General features: G+C 46.5%; 2 long non-coding RNA genes across 2 annotated transcripts in view; both read right to left on the minus strand.

Moving 5' to 3' along the window:
• Positions 1-19,985, minus strand: part of LOC308465213 — a 266,569-nt gene that overhangs the window by 138,802 nt on the left and 107,782 nt on the right. The window lies entirely within an intron of this gene.
• Positions 8,126-19,934, minus strand: LOC308465114. The gene is made up of 4 exons (XR_013980245.1): positions 19,778-19,934; positions 13,643-13,802; positions 12,435-12,559; positions 8,126-9,380 (listed from the first exon to the last, which is right to left on the minus strand). It is a non-coding gene; the product is annotated as an uncharacterized lncRNA (long non-coding RNA).

The raw sequence follows: 19,985 nt of genomic DNA on the forward strand, positions 1-19,985 counted from the left end.
ATGCTGGCCACATGACCCGGAAAAACTGTCTGCAGACAAACGTCGGCTCCTTCGGCCAGTAAAGCGAGATGAGCACCGCAACCCCAGAGTCGCCCATGACTGGGCCTAACAGTCAGGGGTCCCTTTACCTTTAAAGAAAAGGGGGGTATTCCAGGATCCAATCAGAAACCAGGACGACTTCAGTAAATCCGGGACTGTCCCTGGAAAATAGGGACAATTGGAGGGTCTGCAAACCCGCATATTCAATAGTCAAGAATGGCAGGAGTTGTGGTCCGGTAATGTATGGAGGGCCACTGATTTTCCATCTCTGCTGTTTAAGAACCCTTCCAGTACAGTGGTACCTTGGGTTAAGCACTTAATTCGTTCCGGAGGTCCGTACTTAACCTGAAACTGTTCTTAACCTGAAGCATCACTTTAGCTAATGGGGCCTCCTGCTGCTGCCGCACCGCCGGGGCACAATTTCTGTTCTCATCCTGAAGGAAAGTTCTTAACCCGAGGTACTATTTCTGGGTTAGCGGAGTCTGTAACCTGAAGCGTATGTAACCCGAGGTACCACTGTAGAATCACATTACTATACCATATTGCAGACATCAATATATTTAGAGAAGAGCTGAAGAATCTGGTGCCGGCTGAAGGATAGGTGAATATGGCGCTGCCCCTCCAAATTCAGCCTTCTTATCTCACAAACAGTCCAGAGTGTTAACACCACCTGTCAACTTCTGCTCCTTAGTCTCAGGGCTGTTCATTGTAGAACTCAGCTGGGAGGAAGACAGCGACAAAACTAGAACCAGTTGTCTCTGCTTCTCGTTGGCTCTGTCTCCACAAAATGTTGGGCTCTTTGCCTTCCATCCCACTCGTGCCGGAGGGCATCAGCCACCAATGATTTCTCATGGGCAACCCAGGAGCTAAAATCAGTAACCAGTGGGAAAGACTGCTTAGCCAGAATAGCAAAGCTCGCAGTGTTTCCCAGGCTCAATGTGCTTATTACCAGATCTGTTTCACAATCCTAAGGACCAGTAACTCATGCATTTCCAGACAAATCCCTGCATGTAGAGAAATGCAGACATGAGACTCAGCTCTCCTCTCTCACTCCTTGGTCAACATCCAACAGGAAAAAAAGGAGTCTGTCGATTTCAGTGGCTTGTGAAATAACAGTTCATAACGACCGCTCCCCACATTAAATGGGGGGCGCCCTTTGCATGGTCGCATGCAGCCCCCTGGACCCTATGCGACACCATTAGCACAGGCTTGGCTTCGCCTTCCCCAGGTGGGATACCTGGAGGTCTCTGCCTACCTCAGCCAGTTGCCCAATCCCGCCTGGGGAGGCGTTGCCAAGGTGATCAGGCCAGGTAGGGGGAGGGACTACCTGCCCACACAACAGGGGGAGAATCTTACCTGGTGTTGCAGGAACCCCCCACCCCAATCATTCAGTTTGTACAAACTTCACACACTCACACTCACACACTACATATGCCACACTTCTGTTATAAATTCATAGAAAAATCAACCATACATCGGATTTGCACTGTTCCATTTTTATTTTACTCCATATGACAAGGACTATCAAACGGGGGGTGGCTTGGTTCTGGTCAGCCATAATCCCTTCACCATCCCAGCACATCCACAGGAGCCCTGCCCAGTTGCTATGCCAACCCTGATGGTCCTAGACAGAAGACCATCAAGATCACAAAGAACTTGCATATGGGAATGGATTCAGCATGGACTGAAACAAAGGACAATGATCAGATCTTCCCTCTGGGGGCAGGAAACTGCCAACTCCCCTTTGTCTCCTGGAAGTGACTCATGGGGAGGGGGAAAGGAAGAACCAGCCAGGTGACAGGACACTCAGGTTACCACCACAACTCCTCCCTCAACCCCTCCTTTCTGTAATGTATGCATGATGTTTCTGGGGGTGGCCTTGACCTAGAGGATGGGAATTTCAAAAGTTTTTATAAGGTATTGCACACCATCTTTCTGGGTCTTTCCTCTCTCTTGCAAGTGAGGGGAACACCCTGTTGCAACAGTTCAATAAAGGCCAAGCCTACAGGCTGCTGTTTTGCTCCAAGTTATCCTGGTTGGTGTCTTTATTTTGTCCAAGGGAGCCCTCGGATTTTTCCGGTAACACTGGGAATCGTCAGTTGACTCCAGAGCTTCTCCCACCCTACTCGCCCTCAGTGACCTTCTTTTCCAGGTTAACCTTTTCTCCACAGGTTCGCAGGCGCTGCTACGTCAATATCGTTGTTGAAGGGCCGGAAAGGAATTCTCCTGCATTGGCAGGTTTGCCTTTCCCGTAACAAAACGTCACAACTTTGGCAGTATCAGGCCTTGGGTGGAATCTATCTTCCCTGAATTGGGGGGGGGGGGGCGTGCAGCAGTGACCCACGCCCCCCTCCTCTTTGCGGCGGCGATACCAGGGTTCCCTGTTAAAGGGGTTGTTTGAGGGGAGGCTTTGGCCTTACGCTTAGAGGTCGTCATTGCTCTCCCCTGCGACGGCGGCGTAATGGGGGCGGGCTGTCTCTGCTTGAACATATGTTCTCCAGAGCCAGCCCATCCCACACACACACACTCTGGATAACCCTGATGTTCTCCAGATTCCCGGCGGGGGACTGGGAGGGATAAACGCCCAATGCCTGAGCCAAGGTCTACCCACATATGAAACATAATAAAGTTGTGGCCAATTTTAATCCCATAGCACGTTGTCTTGGGTCGTTATTCCACACAGGGGCCGCCCAGGGTTTGGGGGACTCCGCCTGTCCACACAATCACTTGTTCCAAGTACAGTGGTACCTCGGGTTAAGTACTTAATTTGTTCTGGAGGTCCGTTCTTAACCTGAAACTGTTCTTAACCTGAAGCACCACTTTAGCTAATGGGGCCTCCTGCTGCTGCTGCGCCGCCGGAGCACAATTTCTGTTCTCATCCTGAAGCAAAGTTCTTAACCTGAAGCACTATTTCTGGGTTAGCGGAGTCTGTAACCTGAAGCGTATGTAACCTGAAGCGTATGTAACCCGAGTACCACTGTATTGCTGTTCTGCCCTGCAGATCACCCAGAAGACAGCGTGTCATGCGTGTGGAGGGTGGTCAGGTGGCCTCTTCACAGGGTACAGTCCTCTATTTTGACGGTGTCAGCTGTTTGAAACTTTTCCCCTTAGCTTCATCCTCCATGAATTTATTTTTAAATGCCGCCCAAGTTGCTTGTTATCACTGCCTCCTGTGGGAGTGAGTTCTACAGTTTAACACTGCACTGTGTGAATAAGTCATTTTATCTGTGCTGAATCTTCCAACATTCAGCTCCGTTGGATGTCTATGAGTTCTAGTGTCATGGGGGAGAAAGAGAAAAACATTTCTCTATCCCCTTTCTCCATGCCATGTTTAATGTTGTAAACTTCTTTCTTGTCACCTCTTGCTTTTTCTCTAAAACTAGAAAGCCCCAGATGATGCAGTCTTCCAGCCAAGTAATGTGTACATAAAAAATGCCTCTACTGGCATAAAAATGCATTTATCTGTGAAAAGAACGTTCAAAAACTGCTTTATTGGGGGGGGGGAACAGCTGCATTAAAATGTGTGCATTCGGGAAAAATGTTTATGGCAAGTGCAATTTGCAGGACCCCGTTTTCACGAAATCAAAATTGACTGATTCTCCCATCCTTACCTCTTCAGACAGCTGGGCACTCATGACTTCAGGAAAATGCCTTAGAAAACATCTGCCGGACATCTAAATATGGGAGCAGGGGGATATGGTATTAGGAAAGAGTTAGGGTGCCCTCTAGTGTCCAACCATAGGGCTTCCATACATCCAGAATTTCCCAGACAAAGCCGGAATACAGTGGTACCTCGGTTTACGAACTTAATCCATTCTGGAAGTCTGTTCTTAAACCAAAACCGTTCTTAAACCGAGGCGCGCTTTCCCTAAGGAGGCCTCCCAGCGCTGGTGCCCTTCCACCATTCGGATTCCGTTCTTAGACCGAGGTAAAGTTCTCAAACCAAGACACTATTTCCGGTTTTGCGGAGTTTGTAAACAAAATTGTCCTGAAACCAGACTGTTCTTAAACCGACGTACCACTGCATTGATCTTGGAGAATTTTCTTTAAAATAGCTCAAACTTTGCCCCCCCCCCAAAAAAAAATCTCAATAACTTCTGTGTCTGGATTTTCACTTTTCGAAATACCGTATTTTTTCGTCTATAAGACACCCCCATGTATAAGATATAATGTATATCTTATACATATATGTATACATAATGTATCTTATGTATATATAATGCATTTTGGGGGACTCAGGTTTTAAAAAGGGGGGTGTATCTGTGTATAAGACACCCCCTAATTTTTGACATTATTTTTTAGGGGAAAAACCTAGTCTTATACGCAGAAAAATACGGTATGTCACCCCCAAACACTGACAAAGGAATATAGGAAGTGACCTCATACTAATTCAAACTGTTGGTCCACGTGGCAGCCTCTCAGTGGTGCTTGATGCCCTAGCTAAGGTTGCCATATGTCCTCTTTGTTCAGGACATGCCCTCTTTATCAAGGGTATATAAAGTGGAAAGTTGTCAGCGATCCATAGTTAAAAGTCAAAGTTGGCGAATGTGTCCTCATTTTTGCTCTTCAAAATATGGCAGGCGTACAGCCCAGAGCTTTCCAAGCCAGGTGTCATGACACGTTAGTGTGTCGTCTGCAGTGCGTAGGTGTGTTGGCACAAGCGCTTCTCCCGGGGCTGGAAAGGGGTTAGTTTAACCTCCAGTTCGCTAGTAAAACTGAACGACTGTGTCACGAAATGATACATGTCTAAAAGGTTTGTCACCAACATGAAAAGTTTAAAAAGCTCCACTGGCCTAGCGAATGGTAGATGATCTGTCACATTTTGTAGTACCAGCTCGTCCCCAATTCCAGTGAGTGAACATAGAGCTTCTGAATGGGGTAACTGTGCCCCTGAAGGACCAGGTGTGCAGCCTGGGAGTCATTTTGGACTCACAGCTGTCCATGGAGGCGCAGATCAATTCGGTGTCCAGAGAAGCTGTCTAACAGCTCCATCTGGTACACAGGCTGAGACCCTACCTGCCCACGGACTGCCTCACCAGAGTGGTGCATGCTCTGGTTATCTCTCACTTGGACTACTGCAATGCACTCTATGTGGGGCTACCTTTGAAGGTGACCCAGAAACTACAACTAATCCAAAATGTGGTAGCTAGACTGGTGACTGGGAGTGGCCGCCGAGACCACATAACACCAGTCTTGAAAGACCTACACTGGCTCCCAGTATGTTTCTGGGCACAATTCAAAGTGTTGGTGCTGACCTTTAAAGCCCTAAACAGCCTCGGTCCTGTATACCTGAAGGAGCATCTCCATCCCCATCGTTCTGCCTGGACACTGAGGTCCAGCACTGAGGGCCTTCTGGCTGTTCCCTCACTGCGAGAAGCCAAGTTACAGGGAACCAGGCAGAGGGCCTTCTGCCCTGTGGAACGCCCTCCCAAAAGATGTCAAAGAGAACAACAACTACCAGACTTTTAGAAGACATCTGAAGGCAGCCCTGTTTAGGGAAGCTTTTAATGTTTGATGCATTACTGTACAGTGGTACCTCGGGTTAAGTACTTAATTCATTTCAGAAGTCCTTTCTTAACCTGAAACTGTTCTTAACCTGAGGTACCACTTTAGCTAATGGGGCCTCCCCCTGCCGCCGCCAACTGATTTCTGTTCTCAACCTGAAGCAAAGTTCTTAACCCATGGTACTATTTCTGGGTTAGCGGAGTCTGTAACCTGAAGTGTCTGTAACATGAAGCGTATGTAACCCGAGGTACCACTGTATTTTAATACTTTGTTGGAAGCCGCCCAGAGTGGCTAGGAAAGCCCAGCCAGATGGGTGGGGTATAAATTTAGTAGTAGTAGTAGTAGTAGCATTAAATGCACACACAATATGTTTAACCTCATTGTGCACGATGGAGTGTTACCCTAGTGCAGTGCCAGCTTGGAATACAACTTTTTAGTTGAGATCTGGCTGTGAAACTGACAGCATAGGTCCATGACGCTGGAAAGGTATGTTTCCAAGATAATGCACGAACAGACAAGATGGAAGAGCGACAGGACCAGGCATGAAAGCTCGGGCATGATTCCAGCTGAACAACAGGCCCTCATTAAGAATTTCATGGTTCGGTTAACTGACAGTACAATGGTGTATATGCCTACTCAGAAGTAAGCTCTCTTACTTTTCCTCTAAAACTAGAAAGTCCCAGATGCTGCAGTCGTCCAGCCAAGTAATGTGTACATAAAAAAATGCCTCTACTGGGGCTAAAATGTGCATAAAAATGTGAAAAGAACATTCAAAAACTGCTTTATTTGGGGGAAAACTGCTGCATAAAAATGTTCATGTTACACAAAAATGTGCAATTTGTATGACCACACAAATTTGTAAGAAATTCTCCCATCCTTATCTCTTCAAACAACTGGACACTCACGAGCCCAGGCAAATGCCTTAGAAAACATCTGCAGGACATCTAAATATGGTAGCAGCTGGATATGGTACAGTGGTACCTCAGGTTAAGTACTTAATTCATTCTGAAGGTCAGTATTTAACCTGAAACTGTTCTTAACCTGAAGCACCACTTTAGCTAATGGGGCCTCCTGCTGCTGCCGCGCCGCCACTGCACGATTTCTGTTCTCATCCTGAAGCAAAGTTCTGAACCTGAAGCACTATTTCTGGGTTAGTGGAGTCTGTAACCTGAAGCGTATGTAACCTGAGCTACCACTGTATTAGGAAAGGGTTAGGGTGCCCCCTAGTGTCCTACCAAAGCACTGACAATGGAATATAGAAAGTGACCTCATACTGATTCAAACTGTTGGTCCACCTGGCAGCCTCTCAGTGGTGCTTGATGCCCCAGCTAGGGTTGCCATATGTCCTCTTTTTCCAGGACATGTCCTCTTTTTCATGGGTATGTAAAATGAGAGTCATCATAGTGATCCATAGTTAAAAATAGAAGTCGTGTCCTCTTTTTTGCTCTTCAAAATAGGGCAACCCTACAGACCAAAGCTTTCCAAACTGCATTTAAAAGGGTAAAGGTAAAGGGACCCCTGACCGTTAGGTCCAGTTGTGACCGACTCTGGGGTTGCGGCGCTCATCTCGCTTTATTGGCCGAGGGAGCCGGCGTCCAGCTTCCAGGTCATGTGGCCAGCATCACTAAGCCGCTTCTGGCGAACCAGAACAGCGCACGGAAACGCCGTTTACCTTCCCGCCAGAGTGGTACCTATTTATCTACTTGCACTTTGATGTGCTTTCGAACTGCTAGGTTGGCAGGAGCAGGGACCAAGCAACGGGAGCTCACCCCATCATGGGGATTCGAACCGCCGACCTGCTGATTGGCAAGTCCTAGGCTCTGTGGTTTAACCCACAACACCACCCGCGTCCCTATTTTAAAAGGGTAGATTGTGCCAATTGGTAGAAGATTAGATCAGCAGTGGCTATTAGCTACCACGGCTGTTTCCTGCTTCTAGTATTAGTATATATTAGTCCTCATAAGGGCAGAAGCAAGGTGCTTCGTTATACCTTGTCCTGTTTTTCTGCTAGAAGCAGTTCCTTCAGAATCAGGAATGTGCCCAGCCTTGGTTTATCCATCAAAGGTGCAAGTCACTACAAGCCTATGGTTTCAGAGAGAGAGCGAGAGAGATGGTGGGATATCTTGGAGATCCAAACTGTGGTTGAGGAACCCATGGCTCTCCATGTTGGACTCTAAATCTCATCAGCCCCAACAGTCAGTCAACAATGCTCAGTTATCACCTGGGTGTTTAGGAGGGGGTGGAATACAGTGGATTCCTCTATTTCCTCTATGTGTTTGGGGATCCAGACAATGGTTTTTTCCTGTGTGTGTGTGTGTGTGTGTGTGTGTGTGATTCTATTCCTCCCTCCAATTTAGTTGCCATTCCCCCTTTTCAGCAACTCAGCACACCACGCCATTGCGTTTTTATGGGGTTGTTATGCGAACTCATCGATTTTGATGTGTAGATCTCACTTCTGTCTCCAGGAAGTATCCAGATGTTAACCAGTAAAAATTACAGATCCAGTAAATAGATTTCAGACATTATTGTTTTTTTAAGGAAAGGGGACATGTAAAATAAATAAATGACAAGAGCAAAGCTGTGGTAGAAAGAAAATACTTTGGTTGGTGTTTTTTTAAAGAATTCCAAAAAAATGTAAATAAATTACTTTTTGCAAATGAAACAAATGCAATGGAAATGGCCAAATTTACAAACCAGAAAGTTTAAACCCTATCTATTGTACTCAGTTCTTGGTGGTAATTGAAGCTTTCCATTCCCCTCCTCCTCTATTTCTCTGACTCATCAACCCTCCAGTCCAGCAGATAGAAAATTCCAAAAGGACCAGTGGAAGAGACAAACGTAGAAACAATTTCAGTCTCCCTCTCCTCAACATGTGCTAGGATCTTGCCCAAAGGCGTGTTTCCATCACGCATGGTGTGGCTTGGTAATGTAAAAGTCTTGACTGGTCAGGTGTGGAGGGAGGGATGACAGCCAGGTATTGGGGAAGAAGGGTGGCAAAGGAGTGGGAATTTGGTGAGGTTGGCAAACACACACACTCAAACACAAGCACATATTTATAAATGTGCGCACATATGTTTTTGTATGCGCACACTGGCTTTTCCTGTGTGTACCCTATTATTACAGTGTGATGCCAAAGGTATTTGTGTGGCTCCCAAGCACACACACCCCAGCTCAAAAAACATACGTCAATTTTATTTTATTAAAAAATCACTTTTGCTGGCCGCTCCTTTGGGTCCCCTTGGAAAAGAAGCTTGAGAAGTACAGTCCTCACCAAAGCCACTTTGTCACGTTGGCTACACTTTGGCAGTTCCCCATCCCTTGGAGGGTTGGCTCATGTGGCCTTTAGCTCAAAAAGGTTAGCTGCTTTTTGAGGTTTTCGTTTCTCTTCCTTCAAGTCTGCTGCCTCCTCACCCTCTGTCTCACCCCTGGACTTGTGCCCCAAAGGTATTCCATGAACCCACCACTGAAGGGAATGGCCTTGGCTGTTGGCTGCTCCCCACCCCTGTTGTAAATGGATTATTGCGTCTCACCCTCCTGCTGCTCAATTATTATTTTTTGTGCATCGGAAGCATTGGCACCCAAAGCAAACAGGATCGCTGATTGTTTGGTACAAGACGTGTCTACACAGGACTGCTGTCTCTCTTTCTTTCTCTCTCTCTCTCTCTCTCTCACACACACACACACACACACACACACACACGAAGGAGGAGGCACAACTGTTCTTTCCTATACAAATGCCCCCCACTTCCACAAAAGAAACAGATTCTTGACCCCATCACATCTCGTTGATTGTTCGGGTGACTTCATCCAGAACTTCCTCCAAGGAGCTCTGAGTCCTGCAAGAGAGAAAGGGGAGGAATCATTGCAAATGAGCGTGGACAGCGTGGCTCAAAATCGGTGCTGCATCAACAGTACAAAACTGGCATTTTCAATCAGTGAAAACAACAACAACAACAACCACAACAACCTTCCATGAGAAAACCACCCACATCTCAACATATTGGAATAATCGGTTTATTTGCTGTTGCATTTCTATCCCACTTCAAGGGGGGGGTTCAAGAGGGCATACATAGTTCTATCCTCTCCCTATTTTTATCCTCAAAACAACCCTGTGAGGTAGGCTAGGCTGAGACACAATGACTGGCCTGAGGCCACATCCAGTGGACTACATGACCCAGCAAGGATTTCAACCCTGATCTCCTGGGTGCTAGCCCAGCACTCTAACCACGACCCAACTGTACCTAATGCTAGTCCTACTCAGAGTAAGGTAAAGGCAAAGGGACCCCTGAGCATTAGGTCCAGTCGTAGCCGACTCTGGGGTTGCGGCGCTCATCTCGCTTTATTGGCCGAGGGAGCCGGCGTACAGCTTCCGGGTCATGTGGTCAACCTGACTAAGCCGCTTCTGGCAAACCAGAGCAGCGCACGGAAACGCCGTTTACCTTCCCGCCGGAGTGGTACCTATTTATCTACTTGCACTTGATGTGCTTTCGAACTGCTAGGTTGGCAGGAGCAGGGACCGAGCAACAGGAGCTCACCCCATCGCGGGGATTCAAACCACTGACCTTCTGATCAGCATGTCCTAGGCTCTGTGGTTTAACCCACAGCGCCACCCGTGTCCCTCCTACTCAGAGTAGACCCACTTAAATTACTGGTCAATTTAGGCCCATTAATTTCAGTGGATCTACTCTGGGTAGGACTAACAATGGACTCAACCCAATGGAAATAACTGGTTTGACACCTTGCCTAGCCAGATCTGCTGTTGTCAACATAGCCTTTTGTTCTCAGGGCAGCTTATACCAAGAGAACAAATGAAACACAATGCAAGAAGTAGGTCAGCAATTTAGCACTTAAAAGTGTGTTTTGTCAAAAGAGTTCAGTAACAAATCTTACAAAACCACACCCTCTGTGAAGGTTTGAGGCTGGGACAGAAACATGTTTGAAGCTGACAGTAAGGAAAATGGGAATCTATGAGTTGTTAGGCTGGTTTGTTTTGGTTTTTTTCCAGCTGATTGGTCTGAAGGTGATGAGGAAGAACTGTAGTTCAGTGGTGAGCATCAGATTTCCATGCAGAACATCCCAGGTCCAATCACTGGAATCTCCAGGTAGGCCTGGGAAATGCTCCCTGTCTGCAACCCTGAAGAATGGCTGCCAGTCTGAATAGGCAACACTGAGATAGACAAACAGTCTGACTCAAAATAAGGTAGATTCCGAAGTTCCTATGTTCAACAGTAATTAGTTGGGTAGGAAAGATGGGGGGGGGGTCACACCTGGCAACCAATGAGCCCCTTTCTGCAAGATCTCTCCTATGGATTTAAAATTGTATGCAGATAGAGACTTGCTTTTCCCAAGAGCAATATTGTCTGGTTCCAGAATTAACACTAAATACATTATGTCTGTTAAATGAGCCACTATAGCCTCTAGAGGGCCATGAAAATTTATGTCCCAGGCTTTTTAGACTCATCTACCTACGTACTAAAAGGGTTGTGGGTGGTGCTGTGGTCTAAACCACAGAGCCTAGGGCTTGCCGATCAGAAGGTCGGCAGTTTGAATCCCCATGACGGGGTGAGCTCCCGCTGTTCGGTCCCTGCTCCTGCCAACCTAGCAGTTTGAAAGCACATCAAAGTGCAAGTAGATAAATAGGTAGCGCTGCGGCGGGAAAGTAAATGGAATTTCCGTGTGCTGCTCTGGTTTCACCAGAAGCAGCTTAGTCATGCTGGCCACATGACCCGGAAAAACTGTCTGCGGACAAACGTCGGCTCCCTTGGCCAGTAAAGCGAGATGAGTGCTGCAACCCCAGAGTCGTCCGTGACTGGACTTAAAAGTCAGGGGTCCCTTTACCTTTACCCATGTACTATCTGAAACCAAAGGGTTTCCCAATATGAATACTAGCACTATTTTCCACTTTCCTACCCCACTATAATTGGAAACACCCTCAGAAAACAGCCTCAGCCTTAGTGTCTCTCCCTTGCAGTAACTTCCTTCGTAATAATAATAATAATAATAATAATAATAATAATAATAATTTATTTATATCCCGCCCTCCCCAGCCGAAGCCAGGCTCAGAGTAGCTAACAACAATAAAAGTAACACAGCATTCTAAAATCAATTCATTCAAAAATCAAGTCAAAATCAAATTAATGGCAACCATTGGGCTTGAGTTCTGTGAAGATTGCCAAAGGAGGGAGTCAGGCTGTGCCCTGGCCAAAGGCCTGGTGGAACAGCTCTGTCTTGCAGGCCCTGCAGAAAGATGTCAAGTCCCGCAGGGCCCTGGTCTCTTGTGCCAGAGCGTTCCACCAGATCGGGGCCACAGCCGAAAAAGCCCTGGCTCCGGTTGAGGCCAGCCTAACCTCCCTGTGGCCCGTAACCATTTGGGAGGGGAATATCCACCATCTAAATATATCCTTTGAGGTGACTCTTTGATGTGCCGCTTTGGGGAAGGACCACAGTTCAGTGGTATAGCATCTGCTTTTCATATAAATGGATCCGGGTTCAATCCCTGGCATCTTCAACTAAAACAGGAGCAAAGTTGCACTCCCCCTGTTCCTCTCTCTGCATAGGTCATCCATCAGGGCAACCAAAGCCAACTCAGTCCTGTGGTCAGGACTGAACCCATATTGTCATTGACTCAAGTTCTACCCATCGTCGGCTCTGGCTCCCCCTACTGTTGGGCTCCCAGCCTTTCACCCTACCAATCCCAACAGGTGCCGGCCACCACTGTTGCTCATTTGGAAATATTAGAGCCATACCAATGAGCTCCAGTAATCTCTCCTTTACGGAGGGTGGCTTTGCAATGGCTTCCAAGGGGAAAGGGATGCCAAAGGTTCATGAATGACTTTCCTACCCCCAATAGATAATGCAGCTGCAATAGAATACCCCATATGGAACAGTACCGTCTTTGAAGTCCACGCCAGGGACACAATCAGTAAACACAGGGCACAACCTCCTTGTCATTCATCAGTTCAACATCGGAGTCGGGGAGATTCTTCATATGCTTGTACTTATTACTGGATGTCCTCTGGAGCCACAAAGAAGGGAAGAGGATGGAGAAGAAGATAAAAGATGTGAGGGATCACAGCTTCGGAGAATTAATCATATCTTACCCCCACCTGTACCCTTTACTTCTCCAGGTATCGATGGAATTCCTTTTCATATAGCAGAAGTCCCAACAGATTATGAGAACTATATTGGATTAGCCATGGGAGCTGCCCATCCCCTCTGTAGACCCACCTGAATTATTGGTAATTGGTTTCAAGGCCAGATAAGGATGGCAGCCTTTTCCCCCTTAGTGTGAGAGGTGTTGGTTAAGATAGATAAGATAAAACTTTATTGGCATTAGCCAATAGCCATAGCAACAGTAAAACATTACAGTATATGCAGAAAAGGGAATTTGATATAACAGCACAATTTAAAGTCCTGAATCAGCCGTCAGTTAGTGGCCCTTATTCTGATTGCCCCTGCTATGAACCTAGCAACCTCTGCTGTTATCTGCTCATTTTGATCTGATAGAAGAAAGGACAATGTGGCAGTGGTTGAGCACCCTGGGATGGTTAGTACAAGTGGGGTGATGATCTTGTTCCTCAGGTCTTTGTAGAGGGTACAAGACAGGAGGACGTGTGCCACTGTTTCAGTGCTACCATCTCCACAGGGGCAAAGACGTTTCTCAGGCGGGATCTTTTGGAATCGACCCTCGAGTACCGCAGACGGCGAAACATCCAGTCTTGCAAGTGTAAAAGCACGTCTGTATTTTGGGATAACAAGAGGTGTTGGTTGCTTGAAATGCAAATTAGCCTGAGAGGAGTATGGTGATTGGACAAAGGTCAGAAAGCCACCAACGATGCCTTCATAGATACAGGCCATGTTTGTATCCTACATTTAAAGCAGTATTATACCACTCTAAGAGTCATAGCTTCTCCCCACGAATTCTGGGAAGTGTAGCTTGTTATACCCCCTATCCCCCCACCCAAAGCTACAATTCCCAGAGTTCCCTGGGAAGAGGGACTTATTGATAAGCTACTTGTCTGGATGATATATCTCCATCTGCCAGCTGCTCTGGATCCATCTGTGTTGCGAGACCCCTTTCCCCTCAAACAAGGATTACCTTGACCGGTGAGAGTTCCTGGTGAATTAGCTTCTTAAACTCACTCTTCTGGAACTTCTCCGTCTCGGCCACCTTCTTGTGGTTTGCCTTGGAGTTGCGCTCAATCATGTTTGTGAAGGCTTTGTACAGGCTTGACATCTTGCGATGCTCAGATTTTTTCCTGCAAGTAGGAATGAAGGCTGATCACAACAACATAATAAAAGCCTGCTGGATCAGGCCAAAGGCCCATCTGCTTCAGCATCCTGGCTCAACTGGTATTCAACAAAAAGGGTTTATTGTATGAACTGAAAGTCGTACCAATTTAACTGGTAGTCAAAGACATATCGTGGAAGGGCTAGGAGTCCCTTCTTAGTGCAGGAGACTGAATAGGTCACTGTAGGTCTTCTTTTTATGGACCACCTTAAAATACCTGATGACCCTGGAGGACCCATTCATGATTTTCATTCCATTTTGGAAGCAACTGCAATGTGCTTCGCTAGATGCTGAATTATTTGTAGCTGTGCTCTCGTTGCTTCTTTTATTTCTTATGTTGCATCTTACTGTATTGGAATCTGCACTCACAGAATTAAGATTGTAATAAAATGCAATAAAAGAAATAAAAGATGCAATCGAAATGCAATGAAAATTCAACATGAAATTTTAATGCAGACATGCCCTGGACCACCTGAACGAAGCTCATGGATCCACAGATTGCAGTTTGGGTACCACTGTTGCAGGGGTGCCACTGTGGGTACCCACTGCTGCAACGTGGGCATGCAACTACATGCAGGCGTGTGTGTGTGTGTGACGTCACACATCTGCGTTGCGGCAGCAGTGGGGACTCCTCTTCTTCCTCCTATCCACAGACAGCAAAACACCCTTTTCCATGGGGAGGGGCTTAGACTTGGAAACAGAGAGACCCACCCGCCAGAAAAGGGTGCCTCGCTGGCTGGCAGAGAAGGGCAGAGCTGAACTGCTTCTCTCTCGGAGGCAGTGTTGCTGCCGCCTGCCGGCGTTTTTCATTGACTTTGTGGGCACCCAGCCCCAAAAATTATATTATTATTTTTCTATTTTATTGAATTTTACAAGAAAAGAAAGAGAAAGACAAAGACAAACAAAGAACAATACATAACATTGTAAACACATTTATATACCGTATTTTTCGCCCTATAGGACGCACTTTTTCCCCTCCAAAAATGAAAGGGAAATGTGTGTGCGTCATATGGGGCGAATGCAGGCTTTCGCTGAAGCCTGGAGAGCGAGAGGGGTGCGCACCGACCCCTCTCGCTCTCCAGGCTTCGCGCAGCTCTCCGCAAGCCGTGGGAGCCCAGCGCTGGGCTCCCACGGCTTGCGGAGAGCTTCCTGTTCTGGGGGCTGGATTCAGGGGAAGCTCGGGCTTCCCCTGCCCCAGCCCTGCGCCTGGGGGGGAAATAATTTTCCCCCCTTTATTTCCCCCCAAAAAAACTAGGTGAGCCTTATGGGCCGGTGCGTCCTATGGGGTGAAAAATACGGTACATGTTTTCCAAAATGCAAACTAAAAAAAAAGACAAAAGAAAAGGAAAAAAATACTTTTCATAACCAATAATATTACCAAATTCATGCTTCAAACATTACAATATATAAATCCTAGTCAAAATATTATAAAAGACTTCCACCGCATTCGCCGCATGTCTTAGTTATCTTGCTCGCCTTTACATCTGTTCTTCAATCATTTCCCTGCCTTAGGTTCTTTCATAATCAGTCCAATCTTTATGTTCTCTATATTCTTCACAAGGTTAGTCTAAGCACAACCAAACTTTCATATTTGAGCCCTGCTTGTATAAATATTCATTTAAGCATTCCCATTGTTTCGGAATTATAGTTTTGGATTTATGCCTTATTAAATCCGTCAGGTACTCACATAGTTTACTTAACCATTCCCCTTTTGTTGGGATAGAATTTCCTTCCCAGTGTTATATTATTATATAATTCCAATGTTAGATATTATATAATTTCCTTTCCAAAATTATATTATTGTGGGCGCCCAAGCACCCATGGCCCCCTGGAGTTGGCTGCTGTTGTAGCCATTTGATTTTCATGACCCATTTTTCTCCTGGCAAGCAAGCAAGTATCACCCAGGCAGCTACACCCCACAGCTGCAATTGAACAAAATAGGAGGCGGAGGAGTGAGAGGAGGATTTGGCCATGACTCACACCCAAAACCGCCCGTATGTTCTCCCACACAAATCATGGGTGTCTGCTGGAACACTTGGGATTAACCTGGAGAAATGACACCTGTTGACACAACAGGTGCAATCCTAAGAATGTCTACTCTGATGTAAGACCCATCAAGTCTAATGGGTCTTGCTACCAATTAAGTAGGTGTCTATTTGCAGCCTCTCAGCTGTCAACCCAGAAGATACTTTTTTGTTTTTTCAATCAATCTTTATTACGGTCCAGAGACCCAACAAAGCAATGCACAATTCAGACAGCCTACCTCCAGGTTAAACAAGCATTTTGTTCAGACTTAAAGATAGGGATCATTGGTTCTTGCAACCACCGATAAAAACTTCGCCACTGCTAATGTTCTAGCGTTTGTCTGGTCTTCCAGTAGGAACCTGACATAGTGAGCCTCTGATTTTCCCGGGAAAGGTACCAGCAAGGGTTTTTTAAATTAATTATTTGGTTTTTGAGGTTAAAATTTTACAGTCACATATACAACATAGAAACAAGATTCCAAGGAATCTCTTGGACTTCCCTCCTCCCCCTTGTGGGTCCTATTGTCAATCATTTCCTCCTGCACAGGCTTCCTCAAACTTGGCCCTCCAGATGTTTTTGGCCTACAACTCCCATGATCCCTAGCTAGCAGGACCAGTGGTCAGGGATGATGGGAATTGTAGTTTCAAAACAGCTGGAGGGCCAAGTTTGAGGAAGGCTGCATCCTGCATCTTTTATGATAACCCAAATATTTTACCTCTCTATTGTGTCCAAAATTCACCAATGAACCACAAGTGGTCCAATCTTACTAACGATTGTAACTGTTTACAATGGTCTTTAAGATATGTTATAAAATAATTTCCCCATTCCTTATTAAAATGTTGGCCTTCCTTATTTCTGATTCTGCTGGTCATTTTAGCCATTTCTGCATAGTCCACTAACTTCATCTGCTATTCTTCTCTGGTTGGGACTTTATCTTCTTTCCATCTCTGGGGCAATAAAATCCGTGCAGCTGTGGTTGCATATATAAATAGTCTTTTCTGCTTCCTAGGAATTTCGGCATCAACCGGGAAGATTAAGGACAGTCCAAAGGAAGGACTTCCTCACACAATGTGTAGTTGAATTATGGAATTTGCTCTTCACAGGAGGCAGCGATGGGCACCAGCTTGGATAATAATAATATAATACAGTGGTACCTCGGGTTGCATATGCTTCAAGTTACATACGCTTCAGGTTACAGACTCCGCTAACCCAGAAATAGTGCTTCAGGTTAAGAACTTTGCTTCAGGATGAGAACAGAAATCGTGCTCTGGCGGCGCGGCAGCAGCAGGAGGCCCCATTAGCTAAAGTGGTGCTTCAGGTTAAGAACAGTTTCAGGTTAAGAACGGACATCCGGAACGAATTAAGTACTTAACCCAAGGTACCACTGTAATAATTTATTATTTATACCCCTCCCATCTGGCTGAGTTTCCCCAACCACTCTGGGTGGCTCCCAATCAAGTGTTAAAAACAATACAGCATAAATATTAAAAACTTCCCTAAACAGGGCTGCCTTCAGATGTCTTTTAAAGATAAGATAGCTGCTTATTTCCTTGACAGGGCATTCCACAGGGTGGGCGCCACTACCGAGAAAGCCCTCTGTTTGGTTCCCTGTAACCTCACTTCTCGCCAGAAGGCCCTCTGAGGCTGGACCTCTGTGTCTGGGCTGAACGATGCGGGTGGAGATGCTCCTTCTGGTATACAGGACCAAGGCTTTAAAGGTCAGCACCAACACTTTGATTTTGAAAGGGGATTAGACAACGTCATGGAGCAGAAGGTTGTCATGAGAGTTTTGTTCCATCTCCACAGTCCAAGGCAGGATGCCTCTGAATACCAATCACTGGGCCTCAGGTTCTGCTTTCAGGCTTCCCAGATTTAAAGCAGACAAAAGGAAGGGCTATAGGTTATAGGTGCCTAGCACATGCACCGTGATGTCATGATGTCACATTGCGACGTGATGTCATGACATCACGCGCCCTGCAGCCTCAGAACCTGGCTTCTGGTGCCACCTGAAGTCAGGTTCCAAGATCCTGCAAGGCCTCAGAGAGCACAAGAAGTTGCATCAGGGGGGGAGCTGCAGTGTGGGTGCTGAGCTCAGGCCCCCGGGGCCCCCTATAGTGAAATCACTTCAAGATGCTTCATAAAAACTGATTCATATGTGAAAAAACAATGGGTTGCATTTAATGTTGAGGTAGACCATTGAAATTGATAGGCATGACAAACTTAGATCAATTAATTTCAAGGGGGGGGACTTGAAGTTGTCTGCAAAATAATAATCATATACTGGTAATAAGAACAAGTTCGAAAAATTGATGCTTTTGAATTATGGTGCTGGAGGAGACTCTTGAGAGTCCCACGGACTGCAAGAAGATCAAACCTCTCCTTTCTTAGGGAAATCAGCCCTGAGTGCTCGCTGGAAGGACAGATCCTGAAGCTGAGGCTCCAATACTTTGGCCACATCATGAGAAGAGAAGACTCCCTGGAAAAGACCCTGATGTTGGGAAAGATGGAGGGCACAAGGAGAAGGGGATGACAGAGGACGAGATGGTTGGACAGTGTTCTGGAAGCTACCAGCATGAGTTTGACCAAACTGCGGGAGGCAGTGGAAGACAGGAGTGCCTGGTGTGCTCTGGTCCATGTGGTCATGAAGAGTCGGACACGACTAAACGACCGAACAACAACAAATCAATACACATGCCTTATTGCAGAGCGAAATCATCGTACTCATCATCTAACACAACAAAATAATATGCCTCTGAACAATAAGTTACTAGAATGCAATAGTGGGGCAAGGCTATTTGCTTCCCGCCCTGATTTTGAGCTTCCCAGAGCATTTGGCTGTCTGCTATGGGATAGGGCTGTAGTTCAGCAGTAGACATAGGTGCCAACTCCCTGGGAGCCTGGGTACCCAAGCACCCACAAAATTCCACATGAAGGAGCTGAGCACCCACAAATTTCAGTGCCAGGGCTATGCACGCTGTATGGCACCCATGGCCCTGGGCACCCACAGTCATGGAGCCATTCCTGGATTTCACAATACAGTAAAAACCATGTACAGAACAATTGCATATATAAGAGTAGTCAAACACACACACAAACATATTCAGATACCAACTGGATTCACCATCAGCCTCTCATCATCAATGCATTTCGTAACATACCATTTTTCTATAAAGCACCAGTACTTCCACTGATGATGTGCTACAGTCTGAATTTCCCCCAAGTTGGTTTCAGGGGCTGGGGGCGCTGCTAAACCAACGGCGCTTCTTGGGCTTGCCGATCAGAAGATCAGCGGTTTGAATCCCCGCAACAAGGTGAGCTCCTGTTGCTCTGTCCCAGCTCCTGCCAACCTAGCAGTTCGAAAGCACACCAGTGCAAGTAGATAAATAGGTACCATTGTGGCGGGAAGGTAAGTGGCGTTTCTGTGTGCTCTGGCACTTGTCACGGTCCTCCGTGCTCCAGAAGTGGTTTAGTCATGCTGGCCACATGACCCGGAAAGCTGTCTGTGGACAAACGCCGGCTCTCTCGGCCTGAAGCGAAATGAGCTCCGCAACAGTCACCTTTGACTAGACTTAACTGTCCAGGGATCCCTTACCTTTACCTTACCTTTCATGCATGGTGAATCCTTACATCAATGGAACCACACAGAAGTGAATTGGGCTAAATGGGTTTTTGATACATGCCTCATTCCCAACTCTGTGGTCCCAGGACTGCACCCACACAATGTAACTAAACCATTTTAATTTTTTTTAAGCACATTACTTTCTCCGAAGAATGCTGGGCACTGCAGCTAACTCCTCACAGAGCTACAAATTCCCAGCACTCTGAAGAAAGTGTGCCTCCCCCTGGATTCTTCAGGTGAGTTTGCTTTAAATATGTATGCAGGTTAAACCTAAGACAGAATAAAATCCCAAGACTTACCCAGGTCAGCGCTGAGAAATTGGCCCGGGCAAATGCAGCATTTGCAAAAGCAAGGCACCCCACGCCAGCTTCCCTTATGCTGAGCGGTGAGAGAAAGTGGGAGGCGGATGGTGAGTTTCCTTCTGGCCAAACCTGCTCTGCTGTTGTTGTTGCTCCATTTCCCCTGCGTTCCTGCTGGAACCCTCCCAGATGATCATATGTCAGGAAG

The sequence above is a fragment of the Podarcis pityusensis genome, assembly GCF_964106645.2.
Source record: "Podarcis pityusensis genome assembly, chromosome: 16".
Taxonomy (NCBI): Eukaryota; Metazoa; Chordata; class Lepidosauria; order Squamata; family Lacertidae; genus Podarcis; species Podarcis pityusensis.